The sequence below is a fragment of the Rattus norvegicus genome, chromosome 1 (genome assembly GCF_036323735.1).
Source record: "Rattus norvegicus strain BN/NHsdMcwi chromosome 1, GRCr8, whole genome shotgun sequence".
Taxonomy (NCBI): Eukaryota; Metazoa; Chordata; class Mammalia; order Rodentia; family Muridae; genus Rattus; species Rattus norvegicus.
The window spans coordinates 159,302,852-159,329,263 of NC_086019.1; the positions used below are offsets into that span (position 1 = coordinate 159,302,852).

Here is a 26,412-nt window from a genome sequence, read left to right on the forward strand (position 1 = left end):
GAGCAGGAAACAGAGACATGGAATGTGAAGAACTTTCCTCAGCACCACAGAGGTTCATGCCTGACACAGCTAATGCTTTGAACTAAACTGTGTGGTAATGAATTCTATTCCTCTTAGTGTAGCACACTGCCTGTGTGTACAATTAACTCTGTGCATTTGAACAGAAAGTATAGATTCAGAATCTTTTCCACTGCTTTCTAGTTGCATGGCCTTGAGCCATCTAGTCTTTTTGAGCCTGGTTTGTCACTTAAAAAGATGGAAAAACAATGTTATCTACTTTGAAGGGGCCTGTGACATTTCAGTGAGTTGGCATATGTTGGGTGCCAGGCTTACTGCTGATGTTCAATATAAGGTAACAAATATAATTTCTCTCAGTGGCACATTTGATCCACTGATGATCTTGACTCGGTTGAGATTTTATAGGACTTGATGGCTTTTAATTGAGAAATATGCATCCATGACAGGTAATCAATATGCTCATTTGGCAGCCAGGTTCCAGATGAAATAAAGCTAAATGATAGTACAATCCAGATATACAAACAAATGCCTGAGAAGCCAATTCCCTGTGTGCCTTCTTCATCCTGATCATGGGGCTGGTTTTATTTTTTGGAATGTGTACCCAAGACACTTTCCTCCTTGAATCTGGGAACAACTAAACAAATATGGCACCTCTCCTGCTTTGCTCTCTGCTTTTATCTGCTTTCTTTCTCTCTGTACAACTCATTTTCCCTCTGATCAAGAAGCAGAGAGGAGCTGAGGACATCACACTGACTTTGAGCATGATGCACACCCTGTGCGTAGATCTCAGTGACAAATGGAATCCTTGAAATACACTTTGTCATCTATTTCCTTATAGTGACAGTGAATGACAATGGCTAGTGGCCTTAATAGGGAAACAACCTAAAAGGCAGATTCTTAACAGGCTCTAGAAAATCTTTGTCAAAGATACGTCTCTTCTCTCATATTGAAGTATGTGAATTAGTAAATGTCCAAGAAATCATTGTGGCTAGCCATCACAGGCAGAAACCTTGATAGTGTTTCTTTCCAGTATTTACAGCTGTGGCTTATTATTTTTAAAATATATTCCAACACCCAGATGCTGGGGGACATCATCTGATTCATGAAAAGTTTAGTTGTTTTTAGTTTAAACCATAGGTTCCTTGTTTGCAAGACCTGTGACTTGGGCAAGAACTGTCCATCCCAGTGTCTGAAATTCTTCACTTATCCATCTGTGATGACTACAGTACCTTTGTTTATTTGGTTGGGAGGAACAGAATACTTGTGAACTTCTGAATTTCCTGGGTAACATGCAATAGGTTCACAGTACAGATTAATTTTATTATTGTCAGCGTAAATTTGAGTCAGATATCATATAAATGGACTTAATTTGAGTCGATCAATTTTCTATATATATGATATTTTCTGGGAAGCCTAACATGGCACAAAGATCATGGGCTTAGTGACACAGGGATGTGGTGACAAATTCTTTTCATGCCTATTGTATGGCCTTAGGCAGGGTACACAACCCTTTTGAATTTCAATTTCCTCATTTGTCAGCTCTTTAAAGAATGCCCGTAAATGTCTCTTCTTCCCCACTCTAGAAATTTGAACTCTTAGTTCTAGCTAAATCCTGATTTAATGCTGCTCCCCAAGCAGTCAGTTGCTGGAATGATTATCTGGGAAAGCTTTCAGGATCTTCTAAGGCACATATTTTTACAACATACAATTTTAAAATATACAATGTTCAAAGAAATTAGCGACTCCTCTGAGCGTATATGGCTAAAGAGTTAAAATAAAGGGCCGAACCCTACCAAAGAGCCTCAGTATCCACATTGGTCAAAGTCTAGCCTGACCTACCCAAGAAACAAAAGAGACCAAAATAAGAAAAGCAATAAAATAGAAGCTTGAAAATAAAAGTTGAAGGAAAGGAGCAGGGAAAAAGCAAGAAAGGGAGGATGCACAAAGAGAGGGGAGAAGACAGGAAGGGAAAAGTGATAGAAGGGAAAAGTGACATAAGGGATAGGAATGAAGACAACAAGGAGAGAAAGGACAATGCTGAATAGGATTGTGAAATCTCTATGTTAGCACGTGGTAGTCCTGGGCTGTAAGGGACTGTGATGGGCATCCAGAAAACCAGGCACTGTGGACTTGCAGAGCAGCTCTGCCACCTAGGGGTTGTGCAGTCAGACAGAGGGTTCTTAACATCTTCATTCCTCGTTCTGCTAGTAGAGCCTTTGTGAATGGTTACTGTGAGGGTGAAAGAAATGTTTAGTTTAACATTAGAAACGTGTGGTTACTAGTGCATATACTGAACACATAGAAAATATCCAATGCATTTAGACATTTTTAATTAAATATGACATCATTATCTTAGTTCTCCCACTTTCAAAGCAGTTGGCTTTAAGTCACCGAAGTTTTTTGTTCGGTTGGTTTTTGTTATTTCGTTTTTGTTTTTTTGTTTGTTTTGTTCTCCTTTGTTTTTTGTTTTGTTTTGATGTTTTGCTCTCAGTTAAACATCATGGGAATGCCATTGATGAGATATTGAGAGCAATTATAAGAGGATGAATGGAGAGATGGGAAAGTTTAAAGAAAACCATCAGGAATAGGCGTGCAGTGTTTGCTGTAAACAGAGGGCTATGTGGTGCACTCTGTGCATAACTTAATCTTTGTCATAAACCAAAAGCTTATGGTATTATATAGCTATTCTTTTTTCTTACCTCCACTCCACAGGCAATGAAATAGAAGCATGGGGTAATAGTTTTACTGAAATGTTTTAAGATTTAGTTTATTTATCTATGTGTTCAGATGTGCATGTATGGATGAGAATATATGGAGTAAGTGGGTATGTGAATATATGTGTGAGAGTGTGTATATTGTGAGTTATAAGTGTTTATTAGTGTTTATATGTATGAATGTGTGTGTGTGTGTGTGTGTGTGTGTGTGTGTGTGTGTGAGAGAGAGAGAGAGAGAGAGAGAGAGAGAGAGAGAGAGAGAGAGGGAGGGAGAACAGATATATGTATGTAAAAGCTGAAAGACAGTTCAGGTAGTTTTCCTCTACCTATTCCTTTGAGACAAGGGTTCTCCCTGAATTTGGGATATGTCTTTCCTTGGCAAGGCTGGAAGTCAGCAAACCTAAGGGTTCTATTTGTTTCTTCCTCTAAATAATTGGCGTTACAAATGTTTTCTGGGATGTCTGGCTTATGACATGTATTCTGGGATCTGAACTCTGATCCTCAGGATTTAACAACAGACACGTTTAAGTTTTAGCAATGTCTCCAATTCCTTGACCAAGTCCTTTTTTACTTAAACCTTTTATTGCTTCATGTAAAGTTCTTCACTTCTTGGAACCCATTCTACAGAGTCAATATCCAAAAGGGCCATTCTTGATAGCCCAATATCTTTAGAAGAAGTGTAGGTGAAAATGGATGATAATTTGTTTCCTTCTTTTAGGGCAGGAAGAAGCCTTTCTCTTTCCCCACACCTATTCCCTTCTATAAATGTAAATCAGCAGATTCAAAAGCAGATGTCTTTTCTTTCATTGTTCCCAGGGTAAAGAGCATGACTCAAGACGACTGGAATGACATTGCTCTTCTTGGACATTGATGGGATTGTCTAAATAAGGTAAAATATATGTATCTATTTGCAATTAAAATTTGTACTTTGTTGGTCTGCAGAATGAAAGAGAAGCAATAGAAAGACCAGAGTGGTTGTCCTTTTTTGTACTGTCTTGAGTAAAATCCTGCAGGTTGGAAAGTGACTTTCTCACCATGTCTCTCAGAGTAGGCTTCTGTCCGTATGTGCAGAGGTGACCAGTATTAAAGGTGCCAATCTTCTGGGCTTGAGGGGATCAGTTTTCTTCCCAAGAAGTACTTTCTTTACCTGAGGCAAAAAATCCACTGTCCTTTACTTGCATTTTTCTGAAGTATGTATCTACCAAAAAGTAAAAATAAAATAAAATCATGTCAGGGTTATTCTGTCACAGTAATATATGAAATTTTCTCATTTTTAAACATTTTCTCTTGGGAGTTTGGGACTGTTTCTTACTTTGACTTCCTTGTGCACCTGCCAATGACCGAATTCATGAAAAAGTAGCCAAGTAACAGTAATGGACAGAAAGTCTCTGAGGGTCACCTATGTTCCAGCTGTGATGTGTGTTTTTATATAGGCTTAGACACTTGCTCTGCTTCTCAATTGCATTTATACCTAGCAATATACTCATATTTTCTGCTTGTAAACCTCTCACCTAGTTAAGTGATTGGGATTAAGTGTGTTCTTTGTGCTGAGGCTGTGAAAGATCACCGTGTTTCGTGGATTCCAGGTGTCCTGCGGAACTACCATGCAGGGTCATAGTTTCCATACGTGACTTCAACACGTGGCTATAGTATTTGCCATCGCTGATTCTGTTTCCTAAAAGCTTTTTCTTCTGGGTGATTTCATTAAGAATTCAAACATAGAGGGGAAAAAGAAGGTACATTGGGCTGTTTACCAGGCAGAGACAAGGCTCTGAGTGGAATGGCCCATTAGTAACCCACATCTGGTGAAATGCACTAAGTAATTTCAAGTCAGCAAGAATGCAATGGACTGTGCCTGCTGTCCACCAAATTTATCTTCCTCCCAGGGAACCTGTCTGCAGGAGAGGGCAAATGGGGGACCTAATACATAGAATACAGAACCTGTAGCTCAAGATCCTTCGCAACTACTTTAGTAGGTCTTGAAAAAGGACAGCTCTTCAAAGCACCTGTCATGTGCTTTTGACAGATGAGGAGGGTCCATCTCAGAGCTGTCCTTTTAGGGAAAATAGGCAGATTTTAGGAGTAAGGAGACAAAATATGCATCAGATCAAGACCCCACAAACTGATGGCTCATATTCAATATCCCACCACTCCCTGTCCTGACCCAGAGAACAGCTGGACAGCACAATTTCAGTCTGGATTCAGAGATGCAGTGGATACCATGAAGCCCAGATCCCAAAGATAAACTGCAGGTGTCGGGGAAATGTATGGTTTTTAAGACCAAAGGATGGAGGGGTAACTGAAGCTCAGGATCACAGGACTAACATTATTGATCCCGTGCTGTGTTCCAGGAGCTGCCCTCCATTTACACTTCATATCTAATGTGGATGGGATGGATGCTAATGTCATGCTCTCTTGCTGATAAGAAAGCTGGTACACAGTGTTCAGTAAACCCACACTTGCACAGTTAGGAACTTAGGAAGCAAGAATTTAAACAGATATATGGCTCAGCAATATACTTTCCCAGCCACCACACTGCATCACCTCTATAATTTGTTTTTATTAATCATTCAATTCATTTAAAACTCAAATGATACCCCACTTCTTGGTGACCCCCAATAACCCCCATCCCATGATATCCCACTTTCTGTTATCCCTCCACCAGCACCCCATCCTACATCTGCCCTCCCCTATGCTTTGCCTGTATGTGAGTGTTCCCCCACCCACCCACACTCTCCCACCCGACTGCTCCAGCATCCCCCTATGCTAGGGCATTAAGCATCCCCAGGACCAAGGGCCTCCCCTCCTGTTGCTGTCAGGCAAGGCCATCCTCTGTTACATACATATTTGGAGTCAGGGATCCCTCCAGGTACACTCCTTGGTTGGTGGTCTAGACTCTGGGAGAACTGGGTGGTCAGATCAGGCAGTGTAGTTCTTCTAATCCTCCTCCTCTCCTCCAGTCCTTCTGCTAGCTCCCCCACCATGTTCCCTGAGCTCTGTTTTATGGTTGGCTCCAAACATCCACATCTGCATTGATCAGTTGCTGTCCAGACTTCCTCAGGACCTGCCACACTAGGTTCCTGTCAGCAAGCGCCTCTATAATTTCAAAGAATCTGGTTTGACTTGATCTTGAACATATGAGGAAGATCTATGATGATTCCCATATACCCTAATCACACCTTGAGTCTACCTGTTTGTCCTGGGTGTGTGGTCAGTATCTCTCAGCTAGGTTTAAATAGAGCAACTGGTTAGAGAAAGCTTGGTAAGTTGTTAAGAATTCACCAGCAATGGCCAGTCGCAGATATGGTAAGTGTTGTAGTTCTAAGAGGGGGAGGTTACACTCTCTGAGAAGACTTCCCTTATTTGAATGTTCTTCCCTTGAAATAGCAGCAAGTGTTATGTATATGAATGAGTGCTAGCAGACACTTTCAGGAGTGACTCACACTGGGTTCAGAAAGGAGCTGAGGCACATCTGCTTCATGATGTCCACCAACAGGTGATTTATCTGCTCTACGCTACTAGCCCCCAGGGATCCACTGCCAACAGACACAAACCTTGATTCAATCACCTCTAAGACGATACTAGGTACCTTCAACCTCTAATTGCTTTTCTTGGCCCTATCTTTATGTAAGACTAAGTATCCATCCCTCCTACAACCCAAGGCAACAAAAGGCACCACACAATTTCCCTTCTAGCTCTACTTTCAAAAGAGAGTGTCCAGCTCCTAGAACACTGTGTGCAGGATTTTGAAGTGTCTGATCTATTTAAAACAAGTCTGTGGGTATTGCAGCTTGTACGCAAAACCCTACTAATAAAACTCTGGAAATAAAATCATGTTATACCAAGCACCACTTTTATAAATAAGGGATAGTAGCCTTCTCTTTCAGTCTTCCACCCCAGATCTCCTCTACCCACAGTGCTAGCAGGCATTCTCTTTTTCCCAGAATCATCAGCAAGCCACAGGCTGACAGGTGCTGTTATTGCTTCTGATCCCATTGGTCACATCATGTAACATCTTCACTCCTAAACTAATGCGATGGATGTAGCTTGACAGGGCGTAGCAAGGATGTGGTACAGCATTCCGTGAGCTGCCTTAAGCTCCTGCCTCCCTACCAGCTCTCAGAGACTGCACACCATTCCACTCTAAGGCACATTTATTGGTTAAAATAGGTTTAAGTGTGGGAGTAATTCCCAACTGCCCATTCCCAGGTTATATTATGCGACACACCTGTGGTCATTCTTGCCTTGTTACAAGGAAATATAGATCTTAGAGTCATGGCAAGGTAAAACCACATGCTTAAATGATGGAGGTTATGGAGATCCCCAGGCAAGCACTGTAAATGCTTCATAGTTAATAAAATTCATCAATAAAATGATATGCACAGTTAAGAGAATGTCAATTCCATTAATGTCATATCTCTATTAACGATAAAGGGGATTAAACAATTCAGTTCTATTCACCATCTTTTATCGTGGAGAATCTGGGCTTGGACACTTGTTCCCTTGTTCCAACAAATGGGAGCTAAGAGGAATTCAGTTCTCAGACTCAGTCCGGATGGAAAGAGTCAGGTGAGTTCTCATTTTAATAGCTTAATCTCACTCCATGGTGCTTTGTGATATTCGGTGCTAGCTTGGATAGTGAAAACCACAGAGCCTGCTCCTGATCCCCAAAGGTTCATAGTCTAGGTAAAGGTACAAAAAGAAAAGTCAGGCATGGCTATTCCCATCTGAAACCTCAGCACAAATAATAAGGAGAAAGGGAGGTGCCAAGAGCTCACTAGCAAGCCAATCCTTTTAGCTATGGGGACACATAAGAACATCACCCTCTGGCCTCCATACATATGTGTAGGTCTGCTATGAGCACACCTGCATACATGAACACATGCTCTTGCATATACACATATATGCACGTGCAAGCCACATGCACCCACAAAGTAAACAGAAATCACAAGCATGATAACAACCAGTAGAGGCAGAGCATAGTTAGTAGCATGAACACGTGGAGGGAAAGGGCTGGAGGGTCAGGAAAGATGCTCAAGTAGTGTAAGAGAGTGGGGAGGGAACCACAAGGAACCGACCAGAGCAAAATTATAAGAAAAATATTTTGAATTTTCCAAATTAAAATGATTATAATCCTCCCTGCCCCACCCCACAGAGAGGGAGGGAGGAAGAGGGAGAGGGAGAGGAAAAGAAAGAGGGAGACGGAGAGCAAGAGGGAGAAAGTCAGACAGACATGCAAAGACACACACACACACACACACACACACACACACACACACACGCACGCACACACACACACATACACATCGGTTTTCACGGTGTTTCAGTCCATGATGATTCATTTCAGCACCTTAGGTCACCTACATGCTCAGTTACCTAACATATCAGGAAAATGCAGGCAATTAATGAAGTCAATATTTTACTTTCATTTGCTTACTTGGGTGCTGATGACTGAACTTAAGTCCTTATACATACTGGGCATATATGACTTATCACCCAGATAAACACAGCCCCCAATTACACACACACACACACACACACACACACACACACACACACACACACACACGTGTGTATATATGCGTGTATATATGTATATATAATTACATATAAGTATACATATATATGTATAATTATACATGTACATACACATACATATACATCTAGGTGTTTTTCCTTTTGCCTCAGGAGTTAGACTGAAGGCAGGAGTCATATGATGCTGTCTTGTAATGGATTCTGGTTGAAGGTGCCTCTGTTACCAGCTGATAGAAAATCAAGTTAGAAACCCTATTTGTTTTTTAGTGTCTCTATGATGTGACATTAGGAGGTGATGGTTGCAGTTATAGGAGACATTTGTTCCAATGATATTCATAAATACACTTTGTTAGGCAGTTATGTCGAATCCATCAGGTCTCCACTCCATCTCTGAAAGCAGGCTGCCTTTCAGCTGTTTGATTTCTCTTGCAGAGATAGGGAGGTACTGACAGAATCTGGAACTTGGGCATGAGGCATGAAATGTTAAATCTGTCTGCAGAATATTTGTGTAGAAGAAAAAGGCAAGAGGAGGGTGGCAGGGCCCTAGGGGAATTCTAGTTCCGCAAGGTAGTGTTTGTATTTGAGCTGGCAGAGATGGAGAGGTGCCAACCAACAAGTGAGACTGGGGGTTAATTGCTGACGAGCACTCTTTCCTTGTGGGATGGAGCTTTGTGGATTAGGCTAGTAGACAAGGTAGATTTCTTGTTCTTGGGGAAGAACAAAATGAGACTGGACCTCTGTCCTGTGATGAAAATCATCCTACTCACCTTCAAAAATTATTCTAAGATACTGTAAAACAACTTGTCCTGTTCTGGTCCAGCTGGAGTTATTAATCTATGGGTAACTGCAGAGGTTGGCTGTTCCTTTCTTTATTTCCCAATTGCAGACTTTGGGTGAGAGAGATGACTGGTATAGACAGGCTCAGATGAAGCCTACCATAGTGACTGGAGACACTGTAACAGGCACATGCTTCCTTAGGGAATCTTGTTAAAATTTAGATTAGTAATGAAAGGTCTTAAAGAGTACCAGACATAAAACTTGTTGATCAGTGAAACATACTTTAGACAAGAATGGTTGATACACAGAGCAAACAAAGCCTATCTCCTATCAAAGCAGCAGCAATTAAAATAGACAGTATCCAAAGGACAAATGAGATAAGCTGGGTACAATTTTGGCCTCACAAAAAGAGGTTCCATCCCATGTTTGTGACACATCTGTGGATATTACCAACTGTGCTTACATCATAGTTCTAATTCTTCCCCACAATTAGGGTGGTCCTCATTCTTACTGCCTGGCCTCTGCCTAGGGTGGCAGGGTTCTTGGCTCGGCTCTGCCTTCTCCACCTGCCTAACTCTGGTGCACCTTTCAGATTCATTTTCAATCTTATCATCTCCAGAGAGCCACACAGTGATAGACTTCGCTGGCCATATCTCTGTAGATGGAAACGATGCAGTGCTGTGTATTTGTCCCCAGAAATACTTGAGAGCTAAATATCTGCTTATCATTTCTGTTTCATCCGGGGACCTTGCTCAGTACTGTAAAGTGGCCTGAGGAGGGACAGTGGAAATCGGCAGAGGAATATGTGCAATGTATAGCCTGTTCAGAAAAAGGCCAACAACAGTCAAGAGCTCTAGACAAAATGTTGGGAAGAGACAACCCAGGGACTTTTATATAAAAATGTAGGCTTCTTCTACAAGATCAACTTTTCAGTTTCTTCATATGACTGACAACTTTGTGATGTGTTTGTTTATACGCATATGACTTTTGTCGCTTAGTGTGTCCTCTAGGCTCATTCATTTATTTTATAGTGTTCATCTGTTTTATAGCTTATGGCAGAATTTAAGCATTTTCATTATTGAGCACTATTATTTTTTGTTTGTATACTATACTCTCTTTATACAGTCATGTATTTATAAGGATTTATGTTGACTCCATGGCTTGGTTGTAATGAACAATGCTGTCTTTAACCATGGGAGGGCAGGTATCTCTTTGATATAATCATTTCATTTCCTTTTTATAGTAGCTTTGTTCTCATGGAAATTGATTACATGGTGGAGGAGACTAAGAAGGGAAGAGCTGGGGAGACATGAGGCTAGCTCAACTGATGAAAAAAAAACAATTTAAAGAGAAGTAAGGGTTGGCTTACTATTGCGCGATAGTGACTGGAGTAAGAACTAATATAATATTGTATTTAATACCTTCAAATAGAAAAGGAGATTGTAAATATTTCACAATTGACAAATATTTGTGGTGATAAAATTGCTTTAATTTGTCCACTGCACAATGTACGTGTGTACCGAAACATTACTCACAAAGTTGTGTGATTATTCTGTGTCAATTTACAAGGTCAATCAATTGACTAATTAATTAAAGGGGTATTCACCAGGCAGAATAAATCTGTCAGCAAACTAGGAAATGTACTCTGTTGGACATCAGTACAGGTTGGTTTGTGTGTCAACTTGACAGAAGCTAAAGCCCTCAGAGAGAAAGGAGACTCAGTTGAGGAAATGCCTTCGTGAGATTCAGTTTTAGGGCATTTTCTCAATTAGTGATGAATGGGGGAGGGGCCAGCACATTGTGGGAGGAACCATCCCTGGGCTGGTGGTCCTTTGCCCTATAAGAAAGCAGGATGAGGGGTTGGGGATTTAGCTCAGTGGTAGAGCGCTTACCTAGGAAGCGCAAGGCCCTGGGTTCGGTCCCCAGCTCCGAAAAAAAGAACCAAAAAAAAAAAAAAAAAAAAAAAAAAGAAAGCAGGATGAGCAAGTCATGTGGATCAGTCCAGTAGGCAGCACCCTCCGTAGCGTCTGTACAGCTCATGTCTCCAGGTTCCGACCCTGCTAGAGTTCTGTTCTAACTTTTCCCAAAGATGGACTACGATCTAGAAGTGAAAGCAGAATAAACTCTTTCCTCCCGAATTTGCTTTTGCTTTGTTGAAGCAATAAAATCCCTAATTAAGACAGCATCCTAGGCAAAGAGGGATTCCAGTCTGGATTAAATTATTTCGGAGAGAAAAGAGAGTCTACAGTACTCTGATGTTCTCTAGTGAGGATCTTGAAGAGGCCCCTTGCAAACATTTAGGTTCCAAACAGAAATAGAGTCCTTTGCCTTCTCCAGATCCTACCCCATTTATAGGGGGAAAAGGTCGATACTGAATTATTCATATCCTCTTGACACCTTGAAGAAGAAGAAATAAATCTGAGTTCTTTGGAGACATCTAAAACATGCATGAAAACGGAATTAGGGAAAGGAGTTAGCTGCCTCATTCTCTGTGTAACTACCCGCCCAGTCCAGGTTGGACATCCTTCATCAGGAGTTCGTTGTAATCCTTCTCCATGACAGCTGTTGTCCCAATTCTGCAATCTCCACCTCCTAGTCCCGTAGCTCATTGTTGAAGAGGTGTCAATAATTTCCTGCACATTCGGCTCCATCCATCACGTTTGTCATCATGTTTTACTAAATGACTCAGACCAATAATGGATGGAAAAACTCAGGCCCAAGACAGAGGCGAGAACAGGTTCTACGCTTAGACCTTAGCTTTCTTTTAGTCACAAAACTTTGACTATGGCTGGCCTCTCTACAACACAAGATTGCTTGTGCATACAATAAAAAAAGATCTCACCTCAAGAAATTACAGTAAAATTAAGGACTACATCGCTTTGCATTTTGTCAATGATATCAGTATCAACATTACTAAAAATCATATTTCTCCTTTGCTGAGTTCCCCCTCAGGCTGCATCTACCATGCTTTACAATGGGGTTAAAATGCATAAAACATTTCAGTTATTGGAAGGAAAAAGTTATAATACAAGAGAACCCCTCCCCCAAATAGACCCAAAATCTACAACATACTCTAAAGACTACTAACTTAATATACACCGTTTGACTTCATCAACACCTTCACGGGAAGAATAACTAAAAGAGATAGGAGCCAAGGGCGTCCCAGAGGCAGAAACACAGCACGGAAGCAGCTGAAGCATTACATCACTCTATCAATATTATCACTTCACACAAAAGGTCTGTCATCTCCCCGGGACCCCTGAGCATGGATGGGTGAGCGTGGTGTAAACTGGCTTTGTCTACCATGTGCCTGCCTTTCAAAGTTTGTTGTTCAGAGGTTTTCCTAGCTGCTAGATTTTTCCAAATCGATGTTTTCTTCAAACCTCTTTGCATTTTAAAACGACAAAGTGAAACAAAACTTTCGTCCCCGATGGCATAGTAAGTAGAATTGTGTGAAGTTTGTGTGTCATTCCGTTTCAAAAGAATGTGTCACAGCTTTCTCGTTTTCACATTCAGTTGTTACTTTTAAAATAAAATTAAAATAATTGTGTATTATGTGTGTTATGTATTCACGTTCACATATCATGTGTGCATGTGTCAGGGGTTCACATATGCACACATATATATGTATACACATATGTATATGTATGTGTTTTTTTCTTTCTCCGTTCCTCCCTTCCCATGTGTGTGTGTGTGTGTGTGTGTGTGTGTGTGTGTGTGTGTGTGTCTGTGCGCGCGCGTGCGTGCACTCAGGAAGATGTTAGGAGTCTTCCTTGATTACACTTCTGCTTTTTTACTTAGGCAAAGTCTTTCAATTAAGCCTGGTGCTCACCTATTTGAGTAGTCTGGCTAATCACTTTGCTACAAGGAGACTAGGCAGCTTGCTCAAGGGATGCCCTAACTTCACCTTGGAGTTGCTGTAGGCTACCACATCCACCAGCAGTAACATGGGGGCTGGACATCCAACTACATCCTCATATTTGTGCAGCAAATGCTTGACCTACTAAGTCATCTCCCAAAATCCACGTTTATTTTATTGTTATTTGAGAAAAAGTCTCACTAGCTATCCCTAGCTAGCCTAAGTCTTACAATATGGGCCAGACTGGCTTCAAACTCACAGAGATCCACATTCTTCTGCCTTCCAAGTACTGGAGTTAAAGTCATAAACCACAACACTTAGCCTATTTAGTTTTTTCAAAGACCCAACTTTACCTTTTCTGTGTTAAGCAATGTACCAAGCACAAATGATGATGAAAGGAACAGAACACAAACCACATCCAGAAATACTGTACCAAATGTAGCGATGTGAGAGGTGTCAACTTTTGCTTTGTGACTATAGCCTGAAATTCTAAAGAGCTGGTTAGTTCTAGCTAATACTGATTTACAGAATGACCTTGGTGACAAATCACGCCATCTGCACAGAGTTTTACAAAATTTACTGTGGGCTATTTATTTCTTTATGCAACATCTGAAATGATCAATCCACATCTTACCAAAAAAAAAAAAAAAAAAAAAAACCAATCAACATTAGCATCTGGAAATGAAGACATCATCAAACAGTAATATTTCAAAATCAGTGAAAACACTCACACTTTGTAGTTTTATATTAAGTCAGATTAGTATTTGAATCAAATGAGCAATTCAGAACATTTTGCATTCATAATCATGTGGACTTGAGAATTGTTGAAGAAACTGATAGTGCTATGATCTCTCTCCTCTCTCTCTCTCTCTCTCTCTCTCTCTCTCTCTCTGTGTGTGTGTGTGTGTGTGTGTGTGTGTGTGTGTGTGTGTGTGTGAAGGGGACAGGAAGAGTGTGTTTTTTAACCTGACTTCAAGCAGCTAGACCCACTTATTTGGCTAATATGAAGCAATACTGAACACAGTAGAAAGCCTCGTTTTATCTTAGATTTAGAGATCTGTAGCTACTGTCATTTTGTTGGGAGCTTAAAATAAGAATATTTATCATATTATGGTATGCTTTTTTATTTCACATAACAGAAAATATTATTAAATATTATCAAGTATTTCAGGAGCTATGAAAATAGTCTCCTTTTTATTATTATTGGTGAGCTGATAAGCTTGTATTTCATTATTCAGTTACTTCCTATTGAAACAGAGTATATTCCTCTTGGACTATTTAATCAGTAAAACTGGGTTTGCACTGTTTTTTAATGCAGTTAATTTAACGTATTGAACACAGACTCATGGTCTGGACTGTTTTCTTGTTTGGTTTTCCTCTCTTTTGCATAATATTTCATCACCTTGGGAGATCAGAATCAAATCTTCCTTGTGGAACAAATTGGATGGTTCTGCCTTCTTCAGTCTCCAGAACACGTTATAATGAATGTGTTTATGTGGTGTTTCTTGAATGCATGAATTAAATCACTGTTAAATCTCTCAGGATCTAATGTGTTTTGGACAGCCAATTCTTAAAGACTTATCTGTGATCCTCAGTTATTGGTCTGTTCTGATTTCCCATTCCTTCTGCAACTTTTGAAACTCGATTATCCTTCATTAGATTGGGAAGATTAGAAACCGAAGATGTTTTTACCCTTCCCAGCTGTGACTGCATATGTCTTTTGCATTACTGAATTTATGAGACTTTTTATTTGCTCTTTTAATTGTTGTTTTTTTTTAAATTGGGACCTCAGTATAAGAAACTTCATTTGGCCCCAAATGCTAATCCATTTATTTTTCACTGTCTAGCTTTGAAGTTATGTTTTAAAGTGCAACCACATTCCTTGAAAATCAGGTTTTGAAATACCGTGAGAAGTTCTTGGTTCTACTCTGGTCAGAATACAAATGGGGCAATGGCAGACTGGTAAAATAATGGTTAAAACTCATGTCCACAAGAACGAAACTAAACTCAGGCCACACTGCTGTATTAAGATGTGAAAAGCCATGGGACATACTACATACAGTGCTCTTCTATGTACCTGCTAGCACGTGGCCTCGTCTTTATTTGCATGTGGCACAGCCCAGTTGTGAGCTACGTGGATGCAACTGCTAATGTCTCTAATCCTGTCATCAAGTCAGGGACAATTCTTCCGTCATCCTGACCCTGCTCTCACACATTATGATAAATTGCTTGAGCCCCTTCTGAAGATACTACTCATTAATTTCAATATTCCTGGGGAAATCACTAAAATATCAATTAGTTGCGTTTTGATCTTAAGGCATGAGCACTGCTGTATGGCTAGATAAAGATACCTCACAGATGTCGGCATTGGGCTGTTTATCCAGCACTGGATGGTTAGTGGTTATTGTTCCAAAGGCCAACCATGCCAGTGTATTGTGGTTAAAGCAAATCTGTGTCTCTCTCCTTCCCTAGGTTATGCACCTTCCACTACATGTGGCCATATTGCAAGAACTATTCAGTGAGCTCATTTGATTTTTTTTTTCCTCTCTGAGCTGGACTTCATATAACTTCTATTGTTTTCATAGCATCCACTTGAGACCTGATTAAAGAACTTTTGTTTTTAAGTTTTCCTGTGCAGTGCAAATCACTTTGCCTGTTCCTTCATGCATAACGAATGTACACACCATAATTAAATGCATGGAGCTAAGAACAAGGAGGACAAGAATAGAGGTGCTGATCTGCCCCCAGGAGTCTGGGTTGGCAGGCAGGCCGAAGCTGCAAGGGCAGAGTGATTATCTTAAGGATCTAAGAAGCCAAGAGACAACTGGAGTGTGGGGAAGCCCCTTGGAGAGACTGAAGACACTGACAATTTTTAAAGTGAGTTTTTCACTAGTTTTAACTGCTTAATCCACGGTAAGAAATGAGAGACAACACAAAGGAAGTCAAGATCTACATGCACAGAGTCAGCGGCCAACAAAATCAAAGTCAGGAAACTGGGAAGAGGTAGATGAGACTAGAGAGGAAAGAGAAGCTTCAAAGACAGCAGAGCACACAGGATAGAAAGGGGAAGGGGTGAAATCATAGAGATGGAGGTACAGTAGGGAAAGGAGGGAGGCAGGACAGGACAGGAAGGAGAAGAAAACGCATCTCGACTGGACCTGTGCGTTTTTGTCATTGTTTGCTCAGTGTAGTGACATAGCATTTATACATGTAAACTATATAATTTAAACTAAAAAAATCAAATGAACCCAGAGTATATGAAGAGAACAGAGGTGTGCACAATAAAGGTGCGAAATACCAATTTATGAATGAATGAATGAATGAATGAATGAATGAATAGAGCTTCCTGAGGATGTATGTCTGTAGAAATAAGATACTGAGAGCAAACTAATAAGTTGCAGCACAGTGAAAAGATGGGAGAAAAGAAATATTACAAAATAAAAATTAAGGTAGTAGGAAGGTTCTTACAAGAATTTTTTCCCAGTCTTGTTCTGCATACTTCTGATGATGTGAGCTATACACTTGATATTGTCAATATTTATCAACAATGTACTATGTGCCAGAAATATACAAATATATCATTTGGCATATGTATATAATCACACACACACACACACACACACACACACACAGATGTCAAAACAACTGTTCATGCTTGCACAAAGGGCTAGCCTTAACTAGAAAGCTAAAAGTTTAATAGAAACATGCAGAGGCTGGAAAGATGGCTCAGTGGTTAAAAGCACTGGTTGATATTCCAGAGGATCTGAATTCAATTCCCAGCATTCAAGCTGAGAATCACATCCATCTCTAATTTCATAGTCTCAGGGGGTTCGGTATTCTCTTCTAGCCTTGCAAGGCCTAGCCATGCAAGTGATACATGTGTGCAGGCCATACACTCATACATGTGAAGTAAAACAAAAATAAATCTTAAAAGGAGATCATGAATATGACATAAGTACAAAAAGGCATGGGGGAGTAGAAGAATAGGACACGACATTAGAAAAGAAGCCTGGCGGATCCATGGGAGTCCACCCCAATGTGGCCATGCTGAACTCTTCTGGAAAAAAAAGATTCTAATGCCTTTTAAAAAAATTCTCACCAGTCTTAGGCAATTTTGCTTCCAGGGAGAAAATGACATCTCAGGTCAGTCACTTTAGGTTCACCTAACATATTAAAAGCATAGCACAGTTTCTAGTACACTCTGTCCAATGTAGTGGTTCTCAGCTCTTTAGGACACATGGGCACATTGAGGAAATAGTATAACATTGTGGAAATACAGAAATATGCATCCAATGCCTGTTCTACAGCTTACAATTAATATCACCTGGCTATCACATAGAACTGCTGATCTAGTCATTGTATCCAGGTATTAATTATTGTCTCTAAATAAATAAACAACAAACATAAACCATGACCCATTATTTTCTACAAACTCAATTTTCTGGAAATATACTAATAATACACTGTTCTGACTCACTAAATGAAGCTTGGAAAGAAAATACCTCCTTTGGTTCCAAGGAAGTTACTGAGTGAGCTCCTCTGATGAGTCTAAGGGCCTCCCTCAGCAGCTTCCACCTGTAGAGCGGCCTGTATTTCCTCCTCACCACTGCACGTGACATGCCTCCCAGCCAGAGCTACTGAATCAATCAATCAAATTTTATTTTTATTACACCATTCTGGAAAATCCACTTATACCCCTTTCCAGTAACACTGAAGAGAAAAATAATCTATAGCACCCAATTAAGAATAAAACATATGTCTTCTTGATGATGTCTGAGCAATGGTGGATCTAACGGTCATTAGCTCTTGAAGTTATTCAACATTAAAACTGAGGTGGAGTACCGTGGTATCACTGTAAGCGGAGAAGTTTCATTACCACCACTAAAAAAAGAGAGAAACCATTTGAAAGTAAGGGTTCTCAGATGGCTGGGAGTCTCTGGCCAGAAGCAGTAATAATAATGTGCACTTATTGAGTACTTTCCTTTCTAAGAGTTCAAAGCGCTGTTCTCTGTAATGCTAATTCACCTCTACCACAGCCATGTGATTTATAGCTTTTCCAGAGCACACGCTGGAATGAGGAGGATTGCTCCGGCTTTCAACGGTGGTCTCAGCTGTGTAAATTGCTGAGAGTGTACATTTCCTGCCATAGGGGAGACAGATAGAAAAATCTGGAATTGAGGATAGGGCATATGTTGAGCACTGATGTCATATCAGAATATAGGTAAAGAGAACACTTACCCAGATTCTTCACCTAAGAGGCATTGTGTGTGTGTGTGTGTGTGTGTGTGTGTGTGTGTGTGTGTGTGTGTGTGGAGGGGTGTACCCTGTGAGCAGACCCTGCCTCGAGGTGGCACTTTGAGTCCTGTAACTACACAAACTCTGTCTCATTTCTTGGTAATCAAAATTGCATGACAGGGACCTTGTCTGATCTTATTTCAAATCATAAGATGCAAATTGAGACGAAGCAAGAATGCATATGAGTGGATTCACGTTAGAAGCAAGACTACCCTTTCCAGTGACTTTTTACTTGCTAGGCATCTGCCTTGACCTTCACTATGAAAACCAAATACCAAACAAACAAAGAAAAAAAAAGAAGATTGAACAATTGATCAATTAGTTGATTGGTTAACAGATATTCAAAATAAGTGATACTTCTTTATTTTTTTTCCTTTAAACAATTGTCTGTTTCTCTCTGTGTCTCTCCCCAACACCCAACTCTCTCTCCCTCCAGTCTTTCTGCTTGCTTCCATGTTTCTTAATTACTTCATGTTATGGTGTTGGGACTGGAGTTACAGATGGCTTTGAACCTTGGAATATTTCAATATGTGATTTATCCCCTTCTAGGGTTATTTGGCCTAAGTACACATGCACATGCATGCATGCTCCCCTCTTCTACCCTCTGCCTAGCCAAGTCCTAACATATTGTAAATGGTAGCTTTATGTGAAGGATTCTCTGAGACCTTCAATTAAACTGAGTTCTATACTATGTTCCTACAAGGTCACAAAGGCTCTTTCTTCTAACATCCTGTAGGACTGTAGCTAACATATTCTAATGAGATTATAAACTCTACTTACTAGGGATAGGTAACTTGCTATTCACTCTTCTGTCCGTAGCCTGTAAGAAAGAACCTGGACTATCCAGGCCCTACTGATCCCTTAACAACACCAATATAATTCTTAGCTCACAAGCTTTATGCAATTCAACGTGCCAGGTTCTATGCTAATGACTTTGCATATATTATCTTATATAATCTTAGCAACTTACAATTGTGTTCAGAGGAGAAAAAAAAGTGAGAGCACAAAGTTTGGATGTGCATTTCTAAACAAGCCCTGGAAATAAGATTTAAGTATAAGGGAACGGTGTGTAGATAATCCCAGGAAGTACTCCTTGAGGAAAATGAAGTGGGCCAGGAAAGCATGCATTTCCCAATGGTTGCTGCTCTGGGCAAGGAAATTTCATCCCATCATTTCTAGGCCACTATGCTAAACACCAATCTGAGAACTATCTCCTCAAAGATATGGGGACTTGGGGTCAGTGGAAGGTGATATTCAGTTGTGTTATTCTTCAACTGTAGGCCCTGTGTGTATGCAGACAGAGCTGCCACAGCTCTCTGGGAAAGCACTGACCATGTGCGCGGCAGGTCTACTACAGTTCAGGAGCAAGACTTCAGGCAGTCACTGGCTTCACACACTCTGGGTTCCATTTTTCAGTCATGGCTAGACAGGAAGGTGAATATGCTTCTGTATAGTTTGACTCAAGAAGTTGTTCAATGAAAATGTTTACACACGGCTGTTAAGTAAATGATTAAAAGAGAGAGAAAGGAACCAGAGGAAAAAATAAAGAAGGTTATGATTATTTTTACATTAGAGATAAGGCTAAGTTGGAGGAAACTTTACTGTCCCCCTGAAAAGCATGCTCCTCTAATGCCTACAACATGCATACTTCTGACTTTAGTATCTCTACTGGGATTTATTGCACACCACTGTCAGCTTTCTTTCTCTTTATACTTCCTCTGGCAAGAGGACCCTTCTATCTTGACCCTCTACGTTCTCTGTTAAGGTCACATAATACTGATTTGTCTGCAGTCAAAACTTAACTTCTCTTGAGATGCATCCAACTATTATGTTGGCTTAGCTATTATTTGTTTCCCATTCTTATACATTGGTTTTCTTGACCTAAGGTTCATACTACAATGGGTATAGCTTACAGTATCCAGAAAGTTCTGCATCCCACTCCATATGCTTCTTTGATCCTCTCTTCATAAATACCATCTTGTTTTCATGAAGTCTTCAAAATTAACATGGAAACCAGCTTGTAGACAATTCATTTCATTGATGAAGAAATGGTGTACTTCTAATGCACAAATGCCTTGGAAAACACATATGTCAATTCAGATCTTTTGCAAAGCAAATATTTATGTCCCACATGTCCTGAACTTGGCATACTACTTAGGCAATGCTTGATGTCTATGTGAAATAAAACCTCACATTCAGTTTATTAAACATTTGTTGAATACCTACTGTGTGCCAAATATAAAATAGTAACCCAAAAATAAGTGATATGGATATTATTCAAAGTCTAACAGGAGAAGTAGTAGACCCCCACAAATGTAATGCCAGTATCTTGTGAAAGATAGTTATCAGATTTAAACAGAAATTTGTACAAAAACAGCTTGTATAGAATAAAACAGATAGCATAAAGGAAGGAGAGAAGTCAGACAGAACACACAAAGACATGAGGCTTGTGGTACTGTAATAAAAAAGAATCCAACTTGTACAAAAGACAGTGATGTGAGCATGCATATTTCATTCACTTAGAAATCAAGGGTTTCGTTTGATTTAAAAGAAGGTTAGAAGACAGGCATGTTGTTCCTTCTCCATTCATCTTCTCCAGCACTATCCACAGAGTGTCATGTCAGTTCTGTACAACAGGACACCACTTTTGTAGGTTGCCTTTGTGACTTAGGCTACTTCTGCACTAAGGAAGCTAGTGAGTTGATGGTATATTCTTTACCTATGTGAGGATGCTCAACTTTATTCTACTGGCCACAGACACTTCAAACTGTGCTCCACAGACTTTGTAGATTAAAGAGGAGGGATGAGACAGGGAGCAGGGGGCAGGTAAAGGCCACTGTGGTCCTCTTAGCCTCTGCTAAAGCAGCTTTGCCTAGTGAAGCTTAAATCTGGCAGCCAGAGATGGGATCTTCCTAACAAAGAATGCTACAGGGAGTGGGGAAAGGCTCAGAAATGACCAAGTGGGTAAAGACCCTGTCCCCATAAGCTGCTGGTCTTAGTTTAACCCTTAGGACACACCAGGAAAGGAAAGAACTGACTCTAGACGTGCATACACACACACACACACACACACACACACACACACACACACACAGAAGAAGGGGAGAAGATTAAAAGAGGGAAGATATGTTATATTAACTTTGAGGCATAGATTTTCACAGGTTATGATGTAGAAAGATCAAGCATGAAAATATAGAGCACATAGATGATAAGAAGAGGAAAGACCCATGTGTTCCCATGACGAGAACACTCTCACTAAGAGGTGATGGCACTGCTTGAAGGGTGAGTTGGTGGATCTGCAGAAGGGCAGGATATAGATATAATGAAGATACAGTCAGCAAGGCTCAACGAGGCCCGGGATTCTGGGAAAGTCTAATAACACATGCCCGTAGGGTTGTTGCAGTGGTTGTTATTATGAAATGTGTTTTAAACTGCACTGAGAAGTGCAAATATTAATTATGAGTGTTCTTTAGACTCTATCATAGTTCTATTCATTCCTCGTCAGTGCTCTTGTCACAAGCCCCTCCCATGATTCATTGTAAACTGAGCTGTTCCCTTAATTGGATTTGCTGAAAGCAATAGAGAATGCCATTTGGCTAGTTCTTCTCCAGGGAATGTTGATATTCAAATCTCCAGGTCATTATTTAGAATCCTTATTTCCAGCATGGGAAATTTAAAATTGGATCACATGCTAATCTCTAAAGCAAGCTCTCCTTTGCCTCCAGGATGAGTAAATATTTAAACTTGAGAAAGAGGATCTTTTTCTGAAACCCACGCATGCATCCCCATGGGACACATAGGAATCCTGTCATCTGCCCCTGCATGATTAATGGTGAGCATGATGATGAGGAAGATGATGGTGATATGAGCCTTCTACTCATTGCATCCATCACACTTTAATACCTTTTCTGTGCCAATAAATACTCTGGGAACTCTGCATATGTTAATTACCTGTTTGAAGCATAATAATAGAATGATCATAGTTTTTCTGTTAAAGAAGTGAAAGAACAAAGCTTAAAGTTAAAGCAGTTATCAACCTGTCACCTAATAAGAACACAGAATAGATATTTGATTCCAACCCATTTGACCTGGCTCTACATCTCACACTGTCTGCTTAGAGGCAGAAGAATCAACACGCTACTGTTGGCTCACTGCTGACCTCCAAATCTCACTGAGACTAGAGGTTTATTCTCAGGCAGAAGTTTGTTCTCTCTGTGCTGTAGCCCTGTTTACCTCAGAGTGGATTTCCCTGACAACAGCCGTCAATACATTGACACAATCCTAAGCTGAGAAAGTGATGGGGCCTTACACAAGACAAACAGAATGTCACTGCCTGTCACTCTCAGAAACATGAGCTTAATTTGTCAAGCTAGCCAGACCACTGGGAGACTGGGACAACTTTCTATCTTCTTGGGAATGCAGACCTCGGAGAGAGAAATCCAGCAAGAGACTTGGAAGCCTACATCAAGCTATTTAGCTGTGAACCGAGACCCATGCGCTGTTGGTACATCCAGAGCCTCAAGGGATTAATGACAGAATAAAGGAGTTTTCTCCTGAAATTTGTAATTCTGCATCTCTGACTCTGAAGAAGTCTATGTTATATTACTGTGTCTGATTCTCTTTCCTAGCTCTTCCTTCCTTTCTACAATATACTGAAGGCTCTGAGTTCATTACATAATTCCTTGTACCAGGTATGAGGAACAATGGCATTCCTAAGAATCTAGGAAAGAGAAAAGGACCACCATATAGATCATTCGGTAAAATTCACAAGCTCAGCTGTCATTTCAACATACACCAGCCCAGTTAGCTGACCAATTTTCTGATCTAGGCCATAATATGGTCTTTCTTTCTGAAATGAGCTATACTTAGGCATGAATACATTTTTGCACAGTACCCTTTCTATGCTCTATTCTGTCCATCATATGTGTACCTAACATACATACAAGCAATCACACAATGGAAGGAAATCCCAGATAACCTTGTGTCTCTTGTGAACTTCTTCTGTATGATGTTTTAAAGGTTTGATGTGTTAAACAGGTTCAATAAAAGGATCATAATAAGTAAAATTCTATACAACACTGAGTCAATGGGTCAGCCTGGGTCAAAGACTAATATGAAATACATTACGCTCCGGTATAAAACGCAGTACAGTTCAGCTAGACGCTTATAATTACAGCTATAACTAACAAAGTTGTGCACCAGGTTCTCTATCATAGACTGCTATGACTCAGCTGTGACTGCAGCTGAGGGTTTTGGCATTGATGTTGTCCTTATTCTATAGATGAGGAAATTGTGGTGCATTTAGTAGAAAGAACCTGATGAAGAAGACTCGAGGAACTTGGATTTAAATAAGTAATTTGCCATGTCATTGTTCATTCCTTATGTGTGTTAGTCTATGGAATATACCCATTCACCACACTTTCATCCTCCTATCGCTGTGAGCTATACTGACCCAAGCAAACACTCTATGTCCTTGAGACACAGAACATCGTAGAGCTGGATGGATACAGCCAATTAATTTCTTGACAGGAACTTTCAACATCTATTGAGCATCCCTTACTTTGATGCCCTAACCAAGTAGTCAGAAGAATACGGATAAAAGAACATGAGTTTCCAAGACAATACAAGGAACTTGATTGTAATATATGCAGGAAACCATCACGATCTTATCTTTTGTCTCCATGGGAGATCATGTGGGACCTGATCTTCTACAGTCAGATATAGCTTCATATAACCCTTGACAAAGATTCCTAATCATGTACTAACATTTCCTGGATTTAAGGCTTGAAATGAAACCAGTTTGCCCCTTTATCTTGTGTCAAAGAAGACAAGAAAGGAAATGTGAGCTAGAATAGGGAGTAAATATACCATGGAGTTTGAGGATTGCTATTTAAACAAATTCCCTCCTCAACAATTTTAACTTTACCAAAAGGGAAGTCAATGTCCAAAGAAAAATCATGAAAGAAGTGAAATTTTGTCAAGGTTGCTGGTGTGCCTTTCACATTCCGTCATAACATCTTATGCTCTCCCTCATTGAGAGAAGTGGAGATAGCCAGGCTAGGCCTAGGCTTCTGATGGGGAGAGAGTGGTCTGTGTGGCAATGCTTGACAGCACAGCAGCAGCTAACCCTTCTGAGATGATAAAGGCCTGCTGACCTGAAGACAGGGAAGCCCCAGGGGCTACTTCCCACTGCCCAGTGCTGACCTGCTGCAGTTTATGCTGTTCCTGTCTAACGTATCCTTTTAATCAACATGTAAAGAAATGACAATTCTGTCAGCTCATGCCACATCTCTTGCCCCTTCAGCTTTGCACACTGGGGCATAGACTTGAGAAAACTGTGATCAAAAGTTCAAAATGCTAAAACGAGAAGCATTAATGGGTGGAACCACCGTGCGTGCACTTACCAGGATCAATTTTCCACTTAGACAGCTTTTGCTCAGTTGTGCTAACTACTAACCAATCTATACTCCCTAATGGATTAAGGCGGAAAGGTCAGGAATCATAAAATCATCCACTTCCCACTCATTAATATTCAAGTGTGGGTTTCTAACCTGCCCCAGGCTCCACCACAGTGAGGATTTATTTATAACCAGGTTACAAGGAGACCAGTAGTCTAAGGAAACATGGATTTGTGTGTGTTTTCCAAACTGTGACTTAATGAAGGTAAACATCCACGAAGACAAGACACTTGACAAGGAAGATGGGTAAGAGCCAGAAACAGGTTAAGGGGAGGTGGGCACTCACTGAGTCCCGAATTTAAGAAAATGCAAAACAAATAAACAAAAGTAACAAAAAAACCCCTCAGTGATTCGTAAGCCAGACATGTCATATTTAGTGCAATAGTCTCTAAAAGTTGAATGCAGCATTCTCTAGAACATCAAAATGTGTAATAAAAATATCAAATTCTAAACAAAGATAAAAAGCATTTGAGGTAGATTTCTAATACAGACATAGGCATTTAAGGGTTAGAAATACTAGGGGATTTTGAATGAGACAGGAAGTCCAGAACTAAAGCCGGGATCTGGAAATCATTAGCTCTCTTACCCAGGAGGGTTTCATTGCTAGCCTTGATTTTAGATTCCTTGTCACTGAAAGGAACATAATTGTCCCCAAATAATGAATCATTACAAGGATTAAATACTTATAAAGAAGAGTTTTAAACTGATTTACACAGTTTAGGCAAATTTCCTTGAATATTAACGTCTCAAACATTAGTTTCATAGCATAATATTAAGGAAAAATATAGGTGAGAATAAAGCAGGAACATAGAATAGATGTTAGACTTTGCTAATTAGCATTCATGTTTGGAGCAAAAGCAACTAGAAATAGCAAATACTGGTACAGAGCCCAGAGTTGGATGTGAATGATGTCATCTAGGGCAAAATGTAGTAATAACTGAACACTTGCTGTGTGACAGGTATTTTCAGTATATCATCAAATGCTACCTGCCTCTATACTATTTATCTATTTATCTATCTATCTATCTATTTATCTATCTATCTATCTATCTATCTATCTATCTATCTATCTATCTATCTATATATCTACCTACCTACCTATCCATCCATCCATCTATCCACCTCTCTCTCTATATGTGTGTGTGTGTGTGTGTGTGTGTGTGTGTGTGTGTGTGTTGAAAGCAGAAGGTATTCCACTGTCCATGTTATAAATGAGTACACAAATATTTAAGACATTGACTGGAAAGACATAGCTAAAAAGAGGAGAGCAGGATGTAGGTTCCCAGTAGACTGTCTGCCCCTGCTTCTTTGTTAACAATAAATTCTCAAAGTTCTCTAATGCTGCCACAAAAAAGAGGATCTCATAAGAATATTGAATAAGAAAGGATTTAAAGTATAAATGCCAGTATGGAATTCTGGCATCCCTTTAATCTGTCTATATAAAGCCAAGCAATATAGTCTATGTATTACACTGCATTGAATTTAAACTATGAGAGGCATCAACAAAAGCAGTGCTTTCATTGGAGAAAAATAATAAACAATGAGAAGAAACTCACAGAGATGTAGACTTAGAAATTGCAAAATCAAAGGGGCTGGGGAAATGGATGAGTTGGGAAAATGCTTGCTGTGAACACATAAGGAGTCAGATCCCCAGGATACATGTAAAGATGAAAAAGAAAGAAAAGGGAAAACTAGGAGCACTAATGAACCTCTAATCTCAGAGCTGGAGAGGAAGAATTAGGGTATATCCAGGTGG

The 26,412-nt window shown here is 40.1% G+C and overlaps 1 protein-coding gene across 4 annotated transcripts in view; it reads left to right on the top strand.

Moving 5' to 3' along the window:
* Tenm4 (teneurin transmembrane protein 4) overlaps positions 1 to 26,412 on the top strand; it is a 2,974,939-nt gene that overhangs the window by 1,603,241 nt on the left and 1,345,286 nt on the right. For all 4 annotated transcript variants that reach the window (XM_039113155.2, XM_039113170.2, XM_063262756.1 and 1 more), the window contains exon 6: positions 3,549 to 3,621. The gene's annotated coding sequence lies outside the window, so the exon portion shown is untranslated. The remainder of the gene's footprint in view (positions 1 to 3,548; positions 3,622 to 26,412) is intronic.